The sequence below is a fragment of the Thermobia domestica genome, chromosome 17, assembly GCF_964235325.1.
Source record: "Thermobia domestica chromosome 17, izTheDome1.hap1.1, whole genome shotgun sequence".
Taxonomy (NCBI): Eukaryota; Metazoa; Arthropoda; class Insecta; order Zygentoma; family Lepismatidae; genus Thermobia; species Thermobia domestica.
The window spans coordinates 59,343,850-59,363,452 of record NC_137470.1 but is presented as its reverse complement, the minus strand read 5'-3'; positions in this window follow the sequence as shown (position 1 = coordinate 59,363,452).

Genomic DNA, 19,603 nt, shown 5'->3' with positions numbered 1-19,603 from the left:
TATCTCTTATTACCATAGGACATTAGGGCATAAACTAACACACTAACCATAGGGTCAGTCCTTCAACTATTCAGTCTCCCCCTTACTGACAGAACCTCTCATGGATTCATGAAAAAGAAATCTAGAGTTGTTATATGTAATCCTTAGATGCGCTAAAATGCGCTAATCGGTTGTAATGTCTGTATATTGTCAGTATACGTAAATGTCAATGTGTCTAGCGTAATGCATACCACACAGGATGAGAGAAACCAAATCGAGGTCGAAATAGCAAACAGACTGAGTAGAAGTTTAAAAAAAAAACACATGTACATACTGTGATCACTTGTATAGAACAGAGCTATACAGTAAGTTTGTAATATATTACACTTATTGCAACCAATGTAGAGAGCAATAGCTAATAATGTGAGATTTATTCTTCAATAACATTAGGATGAAATTTCATATAAAATGTGTATAGACGCACTTGAAACATTTATTAAGCATTGTGTTTAAAGCGCTAGTTGCTCATTAGTCAATCGCTAGTTATTTTACATACGTGAGTTAAGCATTTAGGATAAATCGTTTTTATATTACAAGAATTATATTACAGGATATGTAATGTTGTACTCAAAAACTTTCCACGTTATAGTTCTTTATATGCCATAAATATTCAATATTCACTTGATTCTGGGTTTATAGGAAAGTAGAGTATCACCTGAATTTTATTACTTATAAATGGTCTATTGAGACAACCTAATGAACTTTGTTCACAAATTTTAAGGCACAACCCCGCAATATTTTAAGGATTAAGGCAACACAATAGAGTGTACTATTCTATATTATTATGTGTTTCCCATTTAGTTTATACTATAAACAAGGAAAACTACTATTGTAATTTTATCATCCATCTCAGTCAAACTTTAAAGCGCTTCACGCTAATTTTGTTTGAGTGTATTTAATGTTGATTTTCTTTCATTTTTAGCTAAATCATATTAGTAGCCTGAGACAATCACGAGACACGTATGACTATAATGGTACTCAGTACAGTAAATATACTGGTAATTAGCAAATCAGTAAACTCACAAACTCTTAACTTTCTTTATGGTACTAAAAGTTGTACTCGTGAATGGTTCAAAGGCATGCTTAACACTATGGTTAGGAATTGGTTAAAAAAATCTACTATTGTGAGTTCACACGAAACCTCTAGACAATTTTAAGCTAGAAGGATATCCATGATTGTAAGGTTTCATTCTACAAATTCCAAATCATAAAGCTTCGTACTAAACCTGGTTCTTTTATCTACTATTTTGTTAGTAGAAATGTTGTAGCATTTAAATGTAGTATAGTCAAAATGCATGAAATCTTACAATCCCGCTCTCTTGCAATTTATCCGTTCATACTCTCCAAATTTCTCAAGAAAGTTGTTTTTAGTTTCTTAGCGCCTTACGTAAGGCCCGTTCTATATTAACCCTTTAACTCCCAGCAACTTGCCTTGGACAACCGTTTCTGTATTTCGATATAACTATCAGCAAAATAACTTTCATTATTTTTTTTTATTTTTTTTACCGAGGTCGGCGGATAACTGTTACACAGTTATGCCTCGAAGTCCTAAGCCGGACTCAATTTATGGGGCGAGACGCCCGCGCTTTTCAAATTGTGTGTGCAGCAAGGAAAAGAGAGAAAAGGGAGAACGGAGTCAGTTGAGGTTCTGATTGTATTAGCAACCTGATGCCTCATTGACACCAACCCACACGCATGTAATAGTGGTATGACCCTGGCTTTGATTTACTCAGATCACAGCGCCGGGTCGCGGATGCAATATTTAGGTAATACCACGCAAGCGATAAATACATGAAAAATATTATGTATTTGGAGCTATGCGTGAAATAAAAAAAATGTAAAAAAGTAAATGTAAATTAGAAATTTCAACCCCGGCGTGATAGGGACAAATCATAGAACACTAGACGTCTTAGCCACTATTGAGCATGCGCGTGAAAAAGTTTCTCCAAGCTCGTCGAGGCTCGTGACGTAGCTTTCGAACGACGTCAGACTGGCAGAAATGCGTGGGACGAAACGCATATATAAGCGAGGCCTGTTTGCCGACTGGGGTGATTCTGCAACTTACCGTCTACGAGAGTGTGTCTCCCCGTGTTACGGCCGGTCTGCATAAAATCAGGTATGTGATTATATTTTCTAAGTTCCCCCTCAACTCGGGATGAGCACCTTGAGAATGTTTAGTTACAAATACGAAGTTATGTTCAACTCGAGACCGAATTCCCTCTTCGAGAATTAACACTTTTTCCTTAGGGCCAATGCAAGTTGCGATGTACGAAGTTTCAATTTCATTATTTTCAAGAAATCGCGGTTTAGCATAAAAACCTTCTAGCACCCGTTGGTTAATGAAAGGGTTGTGCCCCTAAACGTGATGTAGTAAGAATTTCAAGTTGTAAGTCCAAGTAACCGATTTGTAAAATTCATCTGTATTCTCATTTTTATTTTTTTATTTATTTCCTTTAAATAAAATGTAAAATGGATTGGTCTCTTTAATTTAGTCAAGCTATCCCTCCCTATCTAGATTCAGCTCACAGTCTTCATATGTTACCTGGGTTTCGATTTCCAGTACAAGCTCTACCACTGAAATACGAGTCTCCCCCCATTATTGAGACTTATAGTGCACTTTCTCATCATCTTCGAACCAGTAGTCCAAAGACGTTTTCAAGACCGAGGCTTAAAGGGAGTTGGACTCCGAACCAACTTTGTCATACTGGGTGGAGAGTGAAGGAGTGATCTCAATTACGATTTCACAAAGAAAGTGTACACAAATATAAATGCCAACCTAAGAAAACAACAACAACAACATAACAATATATATATATATATATATATATATATATATATATATATATATATATATATATATATATATATATATATATATATATATATAAGGAAAGAGAGAGAATCCAGTTTCAATAGTGATGAAAAGGAACTATGCCTTGCAGTGAATTCCTTGTAATATTGATGACGCTATAGTGGTGTTAGCTTACAAAACTGACAGACAAGTCGTAGCTTGTTTGCTTACGTCTTACATGTTCATACCATAGGTGCAAAAACGTGACGTTGTGCTACTAGGAAAATTGTAACATTTTGTTGGGTTTCAACGCTGCTTCTCTGGTGACATACCCTATAGTGTCTAATGAACGTGTCTCACACTGTCCATCTTTTCGTGGAAACAAAATTTGAAAGAATTTCGCCATTCCAAGGATAACCGGGATGGAATTACACAAGATTAATCCAGAATTCAATGGAATATTGAAGTATACCTCACTCATCCCCATTCTACCCCATTTTACAGTACCACACCAAAATGCTTTTGGAAGCCGCCCTTGTACACTTACTACACTCAACTAAGTTGCTATTTATCTGTTTGATAGTTTTTTTCTGCACAAACAAATCAAATAAATAGGTAAAAGTTACTGACATAAATAAAAAATGGTAACTTATACACTTACATACATATAGTTGGCAACACTGTACTTAGAAACCTAGTGGTAATAGAAAATAATAATAAATGATGTATTAGACATCCCAAGTTCACATTAGACAAGATAAATTATTATCCGTGATAAATAATGACCTTTAAGCTGTGGGCCTCAGAGTACCCCGTTGGTGTTCCATGTAACCCAAAAATACCTTGATGTTCCTAGGATTAAAATACAAAGTCATACCATTTAGATAACTTGATATAAACGTTGGTTGCATCACATGTACCTAGGTAGTATTTGTAAGGATTTATATTGTTAATAAGCGTTATATAGTTCAGAAACTATTATAACTTTAATTGAGATGCATAACTAGTTCCTGGAAAATAACAAATTCACACTTACACATGCTATCTGGTGTTGCTATAGTTGAGTTGTTACCCTCTGCTTACCTCTGTTAATTCCCTCTCTTGGAGTACCCCTCCTATTGCTTTGGGAATAAGATCACCGGAAGTTCCCATGTCCCGAAATGCCCATTGCAAGGTGTAAGAAGTGTATATGTAAACAGACTTTTGTGGATGCAGAATCTGAAATAGATTTTATTTAGCATAAAAAAACTGTAATGTATTATAAACAAAAACATATATATATATCAAGTTAATCCTCTCAATTATATTTAATACAATTGACGTTCTTCATTGTTAAAGCGACTGATTATATCTACTCACTTATAATATCCCTGAACTATATGAGTGTATCTCTAAACTCTAACAAAACATCTACCATATACTACAAAACATTTATTATAAAACACTGATAATATTTATTTAATGTCTGAGGTATATGCATCTGCATGCATATTACGATTAACTCTAAGGAATTAATTTTACATGCACCAAGGTAAATACTATCAACAATGTATTAACTCAGGTATTGAGAACAGGGAAAGTAATGTGACAGAATTCTTCATCTGCACGGAAGTTTTCGTTATGTTTACAACATTATATTTATATGAAGTCGTAAGTTGTTTAGTTACTCCAACTTGCAAGAAGAGACAATATTACCTATAACTTCCAAATTTGTACTTATTTCCAACATGCACCGATATAAAATGAATTCATAAAACATTATAATTCACATCTACTGACTAGTTCGATATAACAAAAATATATTTGTTTAATTTCATATTCACATTTTGATATATTTTTATTAAAATGTCTTATTGGTAACACTACAACAAAGGTCATAACATCTCCCAATTTTATGAAGTGAATAACTGAATAACATTATTTTATTATCAATTGAATTCTAGCATCAATTACCAGCTTCGCTGGGTTAAGTTAAGAAAAAAATAGTAATATGTCCCGTTCCTCAGTCACTTTTTACTATTAAAATTGCCCTCTTTGATATCGGTCATTTTCGATGACTTTTATATATTTGCCCTCCACCTCCCTCTCGCTAAGTGACTGAATATCGGTTTAAACGGGATCGGAAGTATCACTGTTCATCTTAGCGACCACGAAAGCTATGGATTAGACACTAATATCGGTCATTTTCGTTTGTCTTATATGTCCCCTCATCTTTTAAGTTACGGAGCACGGCATCGAAAGTGTCACTGTTCATACCTGCGGCCTGAAAACTCGGATTCAAACATAATATTGGCCATTTTAGTTAATTGTTATACATCTCCCCTCCCTAATCCCAAGTTTTGGGGCCCCATTTGAATTTAATCAGGATCGGAAATGTCACTGTTCATCTGAGCAACCACGAAAACTATGAATTCGACAATAATGATGGTCATTTTCGATCATTTTTATTTATCTTTCCCCCTCCCTCTCAATATTTTGGGACAGAATTTGGATTTAAACAGGATTGAAAATGTCACTGTTCTTCTCAGCGACCCCGAAAACTAGAGATTGGACCCTAAGTCAATATCGTCGTTTTCGATAATTTCGATATCACCATTTCGATCAATATATTTCCGCATGTTTGTGTTTTTGCTCCTATATATAACTGCCCGTTTTGCTCCAAAAGTTGTTCAAATGGTGATAATTGCTTGATATAAGAAATATTATTAAAATAAACTTCAGGTGTGTAAGATTACCTCTGATTTGTAAAGAGTATGTGCATTTGTAATTCGCATCGTGGGACTGATCAGATATCAATTGTCTCTTGGTCATTATCGAATACTTTGAATTGAAGCCTTTTTTATAGACAACCTGAACACCGACAAAACTTAGTAACAACATAGATGTGAAACATATTGGTAAGTTTAACGTAGAATATATATATATATATATATATATATATATATATATATATATATATATATATATATATATATATATATATATATATATATATATATATATATATATATATAGGGTGTTAATGAACTATTCTAACAAATTGCAAAAGGTGATTTCTTACATCAAAATAAAAGGAAAAGTTAATATGAACGTGTGGAGAAAAGTGCATAGTTTCAGGGCTAGGGATGTCCAAAATCGCGAAGAAGCCAAATTTTAACAGGCCCTATTTCAAATTTCAGAAACTGTGGACAGTGGTGCTTGTCAGCGTAAAGTAAGTCATGCATACACAATCCAAAAGAGCATATGTAGTCAATTTTCAATAGGTGTACAGGGTATTCCGTACAGGGTGTAATTCTCAGATATGCTCTCCATAGAGCTCTCAGATATGCTCTGATTTCAAGTAGGCAGAAGGTAAGCCTTGTCAACAATGGACATCCAATACTTTGGAGAGAAGTCTGAAGTGTTAGGAACCGGAAGCTCCATGTTTGTGTGTGTATGTGTGTTCGGAATATTGCGGAATGCTATGTATTTCGTCACTTTATATTTCACGTTTTCTTCACTTATAAGCGTGAAAGAAAACATGGAGCATGCGTTTTCCCGAGTACGAGAAACCGTGTTACTGATTATCCTTAACACTTCCGATACCGCACCAAAGGATTATGTGTTCACTCCTATCATGGCTTATCCTTTGCCTCCTTTGAACCAATCATAATGTCAGAGCATATGTCAACATTCGGTTGATGGTATGTCGGGGAATTTCACTCTGTATGGATTACTCCGTACATCCAGAGAAAAGTAATGAAATATGCATTTTTGGTATGCGTATGCGGTTTTCCTTTACGTTGATAAGGATCGCCGTCAACAGTTTCTGGAATTCGACATATGGCCTGTTAAAATTTGGCTTTTTCGCGATTTTGGACATCCCTAGCTCTGAATCTATGCACTTTTCCCCACAGGCCCATATGAACTTGTTCTCTTATTTTGATGTAAGGAATCACCTCTTACAATTTGTCGTTATAGTTCATTAACACCCTGTATATACAGTATATATATATATATATATATATATATATATATATATATATATATATATATTGTATATGCAGGGTGTTAGTAAAAGATCGGGACGGAGGAATATCTCGAGAAATACACTTCATATCATGAAATAAAAAAAAAAACATGGCAAACATAGGTTTAAATTGTATTTCAGGGTGGAACAATGAATTCACCCGGGTGCCCCCTAAAGGGGTAGAGGTGGGCTACTTGAAAAGTTTAAAGGGAACCCCTCAGTTGTTAGTGCAGATTCAAATGCTACACACAAAAAACGTAACTTTTTTTGCTGGAAACATTTTTGTGTATTCTTGACAGATGGCACTGTTATCGGGAAAACTCTGTTTTATTGAGTAACGCAGCAGGAAGATTGGGACAGGAAAATATCTCGATAAATACACGTCCGAGCATGAAAGAACAAAATATGTGTCAAAAATTTGTTCAATATCTATTTAACTGTGTGCAAATCAATGCTCCTTTTCGCCCCCTAAGGGGGGCGGAGGAGAGCAACTTGAAAGTTTAAATTGGATCCCTCTGTTAGTAGTGCAGATTCAGATGCTACATACGAAAATACATAACTTTTATTTGCAACAAATTTGTTTGTTTGCTCTGTAGATGGCACTGTAATCGCAAAATCTCTGTTTTATCTTGCAACGCAACAGAAAAGTCGAGACAGTGGAATATATCGAGAAATACGCATCTGGGCATGAAATTAAAGACAAATATAGGGGTATAATATTTTTGATCCCTGAAGTGTGTGTGCAAATGACAATACCTGGATACATCTTAGTGAGACAGAGGAGGCAAATCGGAAATTTGAAATAGGACCCTGCAGTTGTGATTGCAGATTCAAATGGAAAACACACAATTACTTAACTTTTATTGGAAAAGTTCCTCTGTGTTCTTGATAGATGACACTGTAGTGGCTAAACTATGTGTTATCGCTAAGAAATGCGCTTCCGATCAAAAGATACAAAAAGACATGCCGAAGTGTTATCGAAAATATTTTATTCTAGTCACCTTAGCGGGAAATAATCAGAGAAACAACTAAAGTTTAAAATTAAACATTCATATTGAAGTGGAAAGGCCTAATGTGTACATCAGATATAGCAACATGCCATAAATTAACTACGTGTAGTGCTACCCAGGAACAGCTACGTGAACGTACCTGAGTAGCTGTACATTCCCTCCTTGGTCTATTTTGTCGATGCATCATCTCGCCCCTCACCTTCGGGGTGCTTGTTGGTGCCTACGATATTCGCCAGTAAGCAGTGTGTTATAGTAAGTGTTCAAATTGCGTACCTTGATCGTTTGACAATTCCCAATTGGATGAAAGAGTCCATCCACAGCAGCCCTAATGACATTGGATTCAATAAGTGCAATTCCGTCAATAATGCTTTGCCGAAGCTCATCTAAGTTGGTAGGCTTCCTTTAATACACGCGATTCTTCAAATGTCACCAGAGAAAAAACACCTTTGGCGTCAAGTCAGGAGAACGAGTTGGCCACTCAATTTCACCTCTTGGGGGCGCGGTGACTCAGTGGAAAAGTGTTCACCGCCGGTGCTTGGGGTCCCTGGTTCGATCCCAGCCGTGTGGACTTTGTGCTGGACAAACACCGTGCTCATGGGTTTTCTTGGGGTTCTCCCGTTTCCTCCCACTTTTTCATTCCACCATTTCACTCATTTCTCATTATCACCGTCTCCTTTAGCCTAGCCGGCATAATCGTGGGACGTTAAACTTAAAGATTTCACTTCATTTATTTCAATTTCAATTCTTCTGCCAAACTGCCTTTGGGGGAATTGCTCATTCGGAAATTGCCTAACATTTGCACTATAGTGCGGACCTGCACCATTTTGTTGGAGCCACTTTTTGGCAAAGTTATCCGCTACAATGTCTTTAATTGCCGGAAGTACGTCGTTCCGCAGCATATCTTCACACTTCCTAGCATTCAAAATCCCGTCAATGAAAAATGGTGCAACTTTGGAGGTGTTCCACACTTCCGCCCAGATGTTCAATTTTTGAGAGTATTGGGTATGTGCTTAAACCGACTAGAGAAGATCACTGTCAGCCCAAAATCTACAGTTTTGTCTGTTAACGTGACGGGCTAATTTGAAAGTTGCTTAATCTGAAAAAAAAAAACAATTCTAGTGAGAAAATTCGGATCGTCATCAATGCGCCTCAACATCTGTCCACATAATTCCATACGACGGTCGAAAGTGATCTTCATTTAGCTCATGTATCAGACGAATTTTGTACGGGTGGATCTTGATTGCCATCAAAGTTTTGTGAACGGTCATCTGACTGATATCATGTTGTTGAGCACCTTTAGGGGTGCCCAGGTGAGGATTTTCAACGAAGGATAATGCAACGTCAAGCTGTTTTTCGGCCGTAGTCGCTGACTTTGGTCGCCCAGGAATTCGACAATTCTTTACATTTCCGGTTTCCTCGAAGCGCCGCTGCGCTCGACAGCCGACTTTGAAATGAGATCGTTTGGGGCGCGAAATGTTTGGTTAAATAGCGCCCTAACTTCAGTATACGACCTTTGGCGCTGCCGTGTCGTGACAAAACGCTGTAACTTTGGCGAAGAAGTTTTGCGAAAATGAGCCTTAAAGTTTTCATCCGAAAATGTGATCTGTATCGTGTAGAACCAGTGTATATTGACTTTGGAAACACGTGGTTACATGTAATGTTACGTAAATGCATGTTGTGTGATTAAATTTGGTGAAAATTGATTGGTTGACCATTATTGCCTAGTTACACTGGTTCTACACGATACAGATCACATTTTCCGATGAAAACTTTAAGGCTCATTTTCGCAAAACTTCTTCGCCAAAGTTACAACGTTTTGTCACGACACGGCAGGGCGATCACCCCATCCGCACATCACCAAAATAATTATTCTGTCGTGCTCAGAAAGAGTGATCATGTCGTCAAATAGTTGATATGTGTCCAGCATTTCGAGATTACAACAATTTGACTTTACCTTCGCCGCTAAACTGCAATTAATTTACAAGACATTCACTCACTATAAACACCAATAATTGGATTCAAAATAAGACTCCGTGATAAGGAAGTCTCTTGCAGTATTTCGATTTTCACTCATTCCACACTACTCGCTACTGTCTCTCAGCAGTAACAGGCCTCAGGACTAAATCACTAATTTTGCACTGATAAAAACTGTTCTGCAGTGTCTTCCATGCAAAACTAACTCGAAGCAGGCATACCGAAGCTACTCCGCAAGGAACTAAACAGCAACTACAAACACAATTACCACCTCTATTTCGATGACTTATTTGGCATACACGTCGACGACCAACGTTGCTTCGATATAAAAACAACTCTTTTGACAATTAGGGTAGTGTCATGCTTGTTTGATTCGATTTTAATGCCTCCGTTATGCGTAGAACTATTTTAGCCTCATGTTGTCCTCATTCTTGGGGGCACAACATTCCATTTGCAACAATATTGCGTGCGTTTTAAACTCCAACATTTCAGTGCACTTTGAAAGAAATATTTAGTTGTTTCGGTTACAGTCATGGGCGCCTGCAGGCTTTTTCGGAGGAGAGGGAAGCACGATGTTTCAGAAGACAAGGAGGCGAAAGTACCATTAAAATGGTAATTGTGCACAATGAGTCCTCACATGTAGGGATAATTTTAAAAAATAGGGGTTATTTAAATTCCAGAGGGAGCAAATGCCCCATTATTCCCTATTTGTCAACGCTCATGATTACACGATCACAGTTTGCAGTAACGGTGACTGCAATATAACAATTCAAGTAAACATTCGGCAGGTATACAGTATTTGTATCTCTTGCTCGAAAGTACATTTCATGCTGTACTCGAAAAAACAGCTTTTTGATATTGCATTGCCATCTGTTAAGAACACAAAACAACATTTCCGATAAAAGTTACGTCGATTTTGTGTACAGCATCTGAATCTACAGTAACAATTGGAGGTACCCATGTCACATTTCCAAGTGCCCCTGCACCCACCCCCTCTAGGGTTGACAAAGTTCATTCGTTTGCACACACACATACTTTAGGGATCAAAATATTAGACCCATATATATGTCTTTAATTTCATGCCCAGATGCGTATTTCTCGAGATATTCCACTGTCCCGACAATTCTGTTGCGTTACAAGATAAAACAGAGATTTTGCGATTATAGTGCCATCTATCGAGCAAACAAATAAATATGTTGCAGATCAAAGTATGTATGTAGTATCTGAATCTGCACTACCAAATGGGGAATCCCATTTAAAATTTTCAAGCTCCTCCCCTCTATCCCTCTTAGAGGGCGCCAAGGAGCATTGATTTGCACACAGTTAAATGGAAATCGAACAAATTTTTGACACGTATTTTGTTCTTTCATGCTCGGACGTGTATTTCTAGAGATATTTTCGTGTCCAGATCTTTCTGCTGTATTACTCTATAAAACAGATTTATCGTGATTACAGTGCCATCTGTCAAGAATACACAAAAATGTTAATAGTAAAACTTTATGCATGTAGCATCTGAATCTGCACTAACAACGCGGGGTCCCATTTAAACTTTTCAAGTTGCCCCTCACTGCTCCCTTAGGGGGCACAAGGAGAATTGATTGGGATACAGTTAAACAGAAATTGAAGAAATATTTGACACGAATTTTGTTCTTTCATGCTTGGACTTGTATTTCTCGAGATATATTCCTGTCCAGATCTTTCTGCTGCGTTACTGAATAAAACAGATTTTTTGGCGATTTTAGTGCCATCTGTCAAGAATACACACAAATGTTAATAGTAAAACTTTATGCATGTAGCATCTGAATCTGCACTAACAACTGGGGGTACCATTTAAACTTTTCAAGTTGCCCCCCTCTCTCCCCCCTGGGCACCCTGGTGAATTCATTGTCCCAACATGAAATAGAATTTAAAAATATATTTGCCACGTGCTTTTCTATTTCATGATACGACGTGTATTTCTCGAGTTTTGCTTTCGTCTCGATCTTTTTGTGACACCCTGTGTATACACACACACACACACACACACACACACATATATATATATATATATATATATATATATATATATATATATATCGGGTGTCAAAAAATTCCACCGACAAACTCCGGTAGGTAAATCCTCTCATACGAAGGAACAAAAACGCTTAGTAAACATGATTCCGGAAACGTGTTGTTTTGGAGATAGATATAAGGCGCCGAAACAGTGGGAAATGAATCTTCAAATGCGTATATTTCAGAAACTATTCAACCTAGAGGGTGCGGTTTGAAAACTCACCAGCGAAGTCATACCTGCTCTTGTTAGACATGCATGTTTCATAATCTTACAATGCCTGCGGAAGGGATTCCCCAAAAGGAGCATTCCAAAATATATAAACAGAAACATAAACCACCTTCATATTTTATACCTTGTCTTTATTCTTCCATTTAAAGTTACATCAAGATTGTCTTCGTGTCCATTTTGTTAGGTCTATAAGGCGGGAACGTTATTACAAAATAATAATCATAACGTCATACTCTTCTCACGTTTAGTTTTGCTTACAATGCAACTACTGGAGCCTCAAATTTATAATTCTATTCCAATTTATCACACCAGAATAGATTAAGTATAGAGAGAACCGGGTAGGATCCTTGTGTTCAGTAGCCGATCTTGAAAATAAAAACTGGAGAGGGAGGGGTTGTCAGTATTTTGCTATTTAAAATACGTAATTTGGACTGCGTGTTGGTATTTATGACATTAGTGATTTTCTAGTAACGCAGCAAAATTGAGTGACGAAGGCCCCCCCCCCGACCCCAGCCTAGATTCGTCACTCTTTGTTCAACCATTCTGAGTGGCTTTCTTCAGTTTCACAAGTCGAGTGCCAAGATGGTACGTCTATAAACGCTCTGGCCGCAAGATCGCCTGGATTTGTGTCCGAACTTTAGTCGTCGGATGTAATTAACTCTTATAATGTAAACAGATTTAGTCTGAATTCAAATGCACACTCAGTCGAACTCTGGAGGGTATTGTCGATCTTTAACAACAAAAACAACATTGATTACCATTTTACTGTGTGTAAGAAAATTGGTTTCTGTTCTTCTTTAAATATAAAAACATGTAAGAGGTATTTCAGTTTCACATAATAATTTTAACTGAGTCCAGAATATTCAACAAAAATACATTGTCCTTGAAATGACAGTACATAGAGTTTTTCTTACGTCCAAAACTGTTTATAGGAACAACAATACGATAGAAGAGATAAAAATAAACATTGACTAACTGATTCATGTTGTTAGTGGGATTCGACTCTAAGTCATATGACAGACGAGCACCTAAAGAAGCTAGTCTACCTAACACTGACGTGTATTCTGGAAGCGACTGTGCTGGTGTGTAGTGCTTACTGTCTGTGCTTTATAAAACACCGTAGCGGGAAATGGAGTTTACTTGGGCAGAATTAAATGATATGCATCTGGCATATGGTGCAGCTTTGCGAAATGCAAGGGAGGCACAAAGACGGTATAGAGAACGTTTTCCAGAATGACGGTGCCCCCATCACACTACATTTACGTCAATTGATCGGCAGCTGCGAGAATCAGGTTCCCTACATATTCACCGGCCTGATGCACGAAGACCACGAACAGTGAGAACACCAGCATTCGAAGATAATGTGTTGCACTAATTTGAACAAAATCCCTCAAGAAGCACGCGGGCCGTTGGACATGTGTTGCATGTTCAGCACCAGCAAGTGTGGAATGTCCTACATGAAGAACATCTCTATCCATATCATATTCAAAGAGTTCAAGTTTTGCGTCCTACAGACTATCACAAACGTGTGTGATTTGCCCTATGGTACCTGCAGCAGTGTGCGGAGAATCCGCAGTTCGCGCGGCATGTTTCATTCACGGATGAGAGTAGTTTTACTCGTGACGGATGTTACAATGCTCATAATATGCATGTGTGGGCAGCAAACAATCCGCATGCAATGTTTCGCCGAGGTCATCAAGAACGATTCACAGTTAATGTGTGGGCCGGTATAGTGGATAATGTCTTAGTAGGACCTTATGTATTACCTAAAGGACTAAACATGCATAATTACAGTGTGTTTCTTTCAGAGGTACTCCCGGAACAGCTAGAAAATGCCCCCTTGCAGTCCGGTGACAAATGTGGTTCCAGCATGACGGAGCTCCACTCCTTCGACCGCGGCGTGTTCAAAATGTACTTTCTAATATGTTTGGGAATCGACGGATCGGGCATGGTGGCCCTGTAGCATGGACTCCTAGATCACCGGATATGACACCTATAGACTTGTGCCTATGGGGACACATGAAGGAGTTGGTCTACCAGACAGCAGTGGAGAATGAATTGGACATTGTGGGCCGCATTGTCGAGGCTTCCGCAAGAATTCGTGTTAACCACGACGTTTTTCCTCGTGTGCGAGACGAAGTGATTCGACGTTATCTCCTGTGCATTGAAGTCAATGGTTCACATTTTTAGTAGATTTCGTGATGTTGTAAGATACAAGTGAATTACAAACACCATTTCCTGTATTGACTCGTCTCCTTCTGTCTTTGTGGTTTGTGTATTTTATTTGTGTGCCTGGAGGTTATGCTTTACAGCATTGCACGCCACCAACTATGCCACTAATATGCGAATCACATTATCGTTCTTCCCAGAAGGTCATTTGTCAGCTGCTTCTTACGTGCGTTAATACTATACTCCACAATGCTGCATATGTTAACATACATTTGTCCACGCTAATTTATGTACATTTTCATAGCGGGTTTGCATCTAGTTTCAACAGCTCTCAATCACTCTGCTTCGTGTGTTATGCTGTAGCAACACCGCATGTGCCTCGCTACGAACCTTCGACTGCATATTCACAGTACTCCATATTCCGAACTTCCTTATTGAGCACCATCCGTATGTGGCGGTTATGCAACCACACACAACAGGTATACAAGAGTCCACCATTTTGTATCCGTTTGAGTTATCGTCTTGGTACAAAGAAGTACTGTTAACAGGTGAGGAAGTCGCCCATTCATACCCCTTTCGAGCCATCTTCATTCGGCCGATTATCCGGGAATCCCTATGCTCCTTGTGGGAATCCCTTCTGCAGGCATTGCAAGATTATGAAACATGCATGTTTAACAAGAGCAGGCATGACTTCGCTGGTGAGTTTTCAAACCGCAATCTCTACGTTGAATAGTTTCTGAAATATACGCCTTTGAAGATTGTAAGAGGTGATTCCTTACAGCAAAATAAGAGAAAGTTCATATTGACCTATGGCGAAAAGTGCACAGTTTCAGAGCTGAGGCTGTTCAAAATCGCAAAAAAGCTAAATTTCCACCAAAATTTACGTGGTCCTAACCAGCGTAAAGGAAGTCACGGATATACAATCCAAAACTGCATATTTCGTCAATTTTCAATGGATGTGCTGGGTATTCTGTAAGGATATAATTCTCAAATATGTTCTCAATAGAGTTTTAAGATATACTCCGATTTCAAGAAGTGTGCAAAGTAGTCAGGAAGTAAGCCTTGACAACAGTCGATATCCAGTACTTTGTAGGGAAGTCGGAAGTGATGGGAACCGGTAGCTCTATGTTTTTGTTTTTCTTTTCTGTTTGGAATAATGTGTGATGCGATGTACTTTGGCACGGTAGTTTTAACGTTTTCTTCACTTATAAGCGTGAAAGAGAACACCACAGTATGCTTTTTCCCGAGTACTAGAGGCCGCGCTGCTGATGATCCTTAACACTTTCGACATTGCGCTAAGGGATCCGTGTTCATTGCTATCAAGACTTATCGTATGTTTATTTTGGATCAATCATAAAATCAGATCATATCTCAAAATTCAGTTGATGGCTAGTCTGGGAACTTCACCCTGCAGGAAATAGTTTTTACACCCATTGAAAATTAATGAAATGTGCATTTTTGTTATGCGTATGCATGTCTTTCTTTACGCGACCACCATCCACAGTTTCTGGAATTCGAAATAGAAACTGTTGAAATTTAGCTTTTTCTCGGTTTTGGACAGCACTGGTACCCATACGTCCATATGAACTTTTTTCTTATTTTGATTTGAGAAATCAGCTCCTAGTTTGTCGGTATAGTACATTGACAACCAGTATATCTATCTATCTATCTATCTATCTATCTATCTATCTATCTATCTATCTATCTATCTATCTATCTATCTATCCTATCTCTCTCTCTCTCTCTCTCTCTCTCTATATATATATATATATATATATATATATATAATAGAAGGTCTCAAACAATATTGGCAACTATTGATTTCAATACACAGTGATTCAAAAACTATGTCACGTGACCCTTTCTCGTATATTCTCCTTACGCTAATTTCAAAATGGCAGATTTTCAGATGTTCTTCATGGTTCGCATTACGTCTATTCAGTGGAGCTCTACATGCACTCCTCATATTAAACATTTGTCCCCAATCCCTCTGCTCGTTTCACAATTAGCATGGAATTTCTAGACATTTTCTACATTATATATTCGTACTTTGCACTCATTTATCACCCACCCTGTATACGGTCTGCCACTAAACACTATATTCTATCTGTTTTTTTTATTTTTTTATTATTTATTTATTTATTTTTTTTGTACTGAATACAGTAATCATTTTCAAATACTGAAATCCCCTTGGAATGTTCCCTTTTTCCCTTGAAGAAGCAACATTTCGTGCAGGTGTTGTTGCACACGCGGAAAAGTCTCTTTTTGATATTGCGTCTTGCAAATGTAAAACCGGCGAAGATTGCAACTGTGACAGGACACGAAAGATTCCAAAACGAGAATTCAAGTTCCTTTGGACCAGAGAACATCACGGAAAATGAGCATTGATAACATTGACGTCCGAATAACCAAATCTCTATCAAAAATGTTTTTCCGGAAAATGAGCAGATTCAAGGGGAAGACAACGAAGAAAGACGCTGGAAGTGTTGAAGGAAGTCCGTCAACTATTGGGATTAGGCATAGGCACAGTCAAAGATACTGGCGTCGTCAGGGGAATCAAGCGAAGCTGTTGAATCGGGAAGCACGTCGGGATGAGACTTGAAGGCGCGACGAAGGAGGAAACACAGCCTAAAACGCATCTGCCTTCAAAATACAGCAGAGGCAGCGTTTAGAACTGGAGCTTTGGACAGACAGGTTGCTTTGATCGCTTCTGCCGTACTTCAGGAGGCGGTACTCATAACACCAGAGGACAAAAAACTTGTTGTTCACAGATCTAAGCTACGAAGAACAAAAGATAAACTGGGTGAGAAGATCCAGAAAGAAAAGGCTCACCTAGGCCGGGGGATTACAAGTATCTACTTCGACGAAGAAAAGAATGATGCAACTCTTGAACAAGAAAAGTAACAGCAAACTACGAAGGCAAGAGGTTACAGAAAAGCATACACAGTTCTATCGGAACCCGGTTCAGAATACTTGGGTCATACCACACCTAAGTCAGGCACTGGCAAAGATATTGTCGACTCTATGTTGGAGCTTTTAGAGAAGAACCAGTACGACGTGTCAAGTCTTGAGGCAGTCCGTAGCGATGGTGAAGCCACGAACACAGCCACGAATAACGGCGTGACAAGTCAGATACAAAGATCTCTAGAAAAGGAACTGTAGCATCTCATTTGCCTTTTTCATACCAACGAGTTGCCATTTCGACACCTGGTTACCGAATTGGATGGTGGGACGACCGGACCCAACGCTTTTTCCGGATCCATCGGAAAGAAATTAAAGGATTGTGAACGTTTACCCATCGTCTCCTTTACACCCATTACCGTTGAATGGGTGACTGAAATAAAAAAAAGGATGTTTTGAAGAAGCGACGAGAATTATCTCTTTGAAATTTGTAAGGCTCTTGCTACAGGAATGTTTACTACCGATCAAGTAAACAGAAAACCAGGACCATTATCACATTCACGATGGCTCACGATGGGAGCCATGCATCTGTTTAGCATAGTTAAGCTATCACGTTTTTTGCCAGAAAATCTACAACACATAGTTCATTCTGTTCTACAAACAAATTTATACTACGCTCATCATGAAAACCTGCTGATAGCGATGACAGCAGGTGAAAATCCGCATATTCGAACGTTAGGCTGGAGAAGGATAAAAATAGTGCCGCAGCCAGAAAACTCCGAGATCATACCGCCCACGTGACTTCCTTGTGCCGACATAAAACTTTACAGCTGAAAATTATTACGACATGTGTAATTTGCCTAAATGTCTAACAGCCGCCAATGACACGAATCATAACGGATCAGCAGCTTGAAGAAAACATCCGAACTTCAACTACTCTAACAACAACATTCCCTTGCCATAGTCAAGCTGTGGAACGCACAGTGAAGCTGCTGCCGAGGCAGCGTCGAAAATGTGTGGCCAGAACGCAAGAGATATCTACGTTAAACCCAAACTGAAGTCTAGAGCAAGAATGCCCCGCTTCGAGACCAAGAGAACTACGTGACCTAAGGTCCAATGTCAACGTATGCCTACTTTCAGAACTTGATGTGCAACCACCTACCCGTGGTGATTTCTGGGTTATTTTTCGTGCAGAGCAAAATAAGCGAACAGTTGCACAAAGAAAATCGAGTTATATCAAGGGCTATGTCTATAATCATCCTTAACGTGGCATTCCAAGCCAGATCTGGACATTAATTCCAACAACTGAGCTAATATGGCTGCGTCAAACATTTTTTTGGTTTGATCACAATATTCCGTATATACAAACTCATTTTTCACGCTGGCAGCCATATTGCATTACAGATTATACTCTTTCATATTTTGTATATATCTACTTTAGACCATAAGCATAAATACCACATTTCTCTTCTCCAACACCAGTGGTTTGAGTTGGACATGCGTTCGACACAATGTGAGGCATTGAACTCAAAAGGTTGCGTTTTTTTAACATTTCGCATCTCTTCGTCACCTACTGATCAACATTCATGCCAAATTTGGTTTTACTAGCTTCAGCAGTTTGGTATGCCTATCCTTTCGAGATGGGTTTTAAACGGCCATCTTGGATTGAAGATGGCCATAGATTTTTCAATTAATCTTTTGATTATACTTTGACTCGCAGCCATTTTGCATAGGGTTATCATAGAGAGTCGTGACTTGCTCAGTCTTTTTTCATTTAAAAACAGCTTGCAAACGGTGTGCTACTTAACCCTCTTGCCATTTGAAACTTTTGAGTTTGACCCCACTTGGGACCCTGGGGGGCCTGGAACAAGATGTTTACTTAAATTGTTGTACTTTGAAAATTGTGAAACACGTCCTTTCCTGTTTTTACATTTGTCTCACCATTTCCGATTTATAGGGGTAGCCATGGGCTTTTCAATTAACTCTTTCAGGGGCAGAAAAAGGAAAATAACTTTTTTCCTACAAGATTCACGCTTTATTATTTTGTCAGATGTTAACAACAACATAATTTGCGATAATCGGAGATATTTTGTCTAAGACTCGTGAGAAAAGTTATCACTTCCGGTGGTTAGTGAAAGTGAATACCGACCACAGAGGACTTCACTGTCCATGGTACTCATTGAAACAGTTTTTCTTTTTCAAGCAAAGTGCAACTTTGCATGTGCTGCATTCCCAGACTGTTCTCACTGGATTCTTCTTGGTGTTGCAGAGTGCACATAGTCTTGATGTACCCTTCCATGGCTGATGTTTATTTTCTTGAAGAAGAATTGCGGCATCAACTACTGGATTATGTTTCTTGATTGGAATAACAGTTTTTTGCACTCTTGGACTACCTCTTTTGGGACTACTAGCCACTATCGCATTCGCCA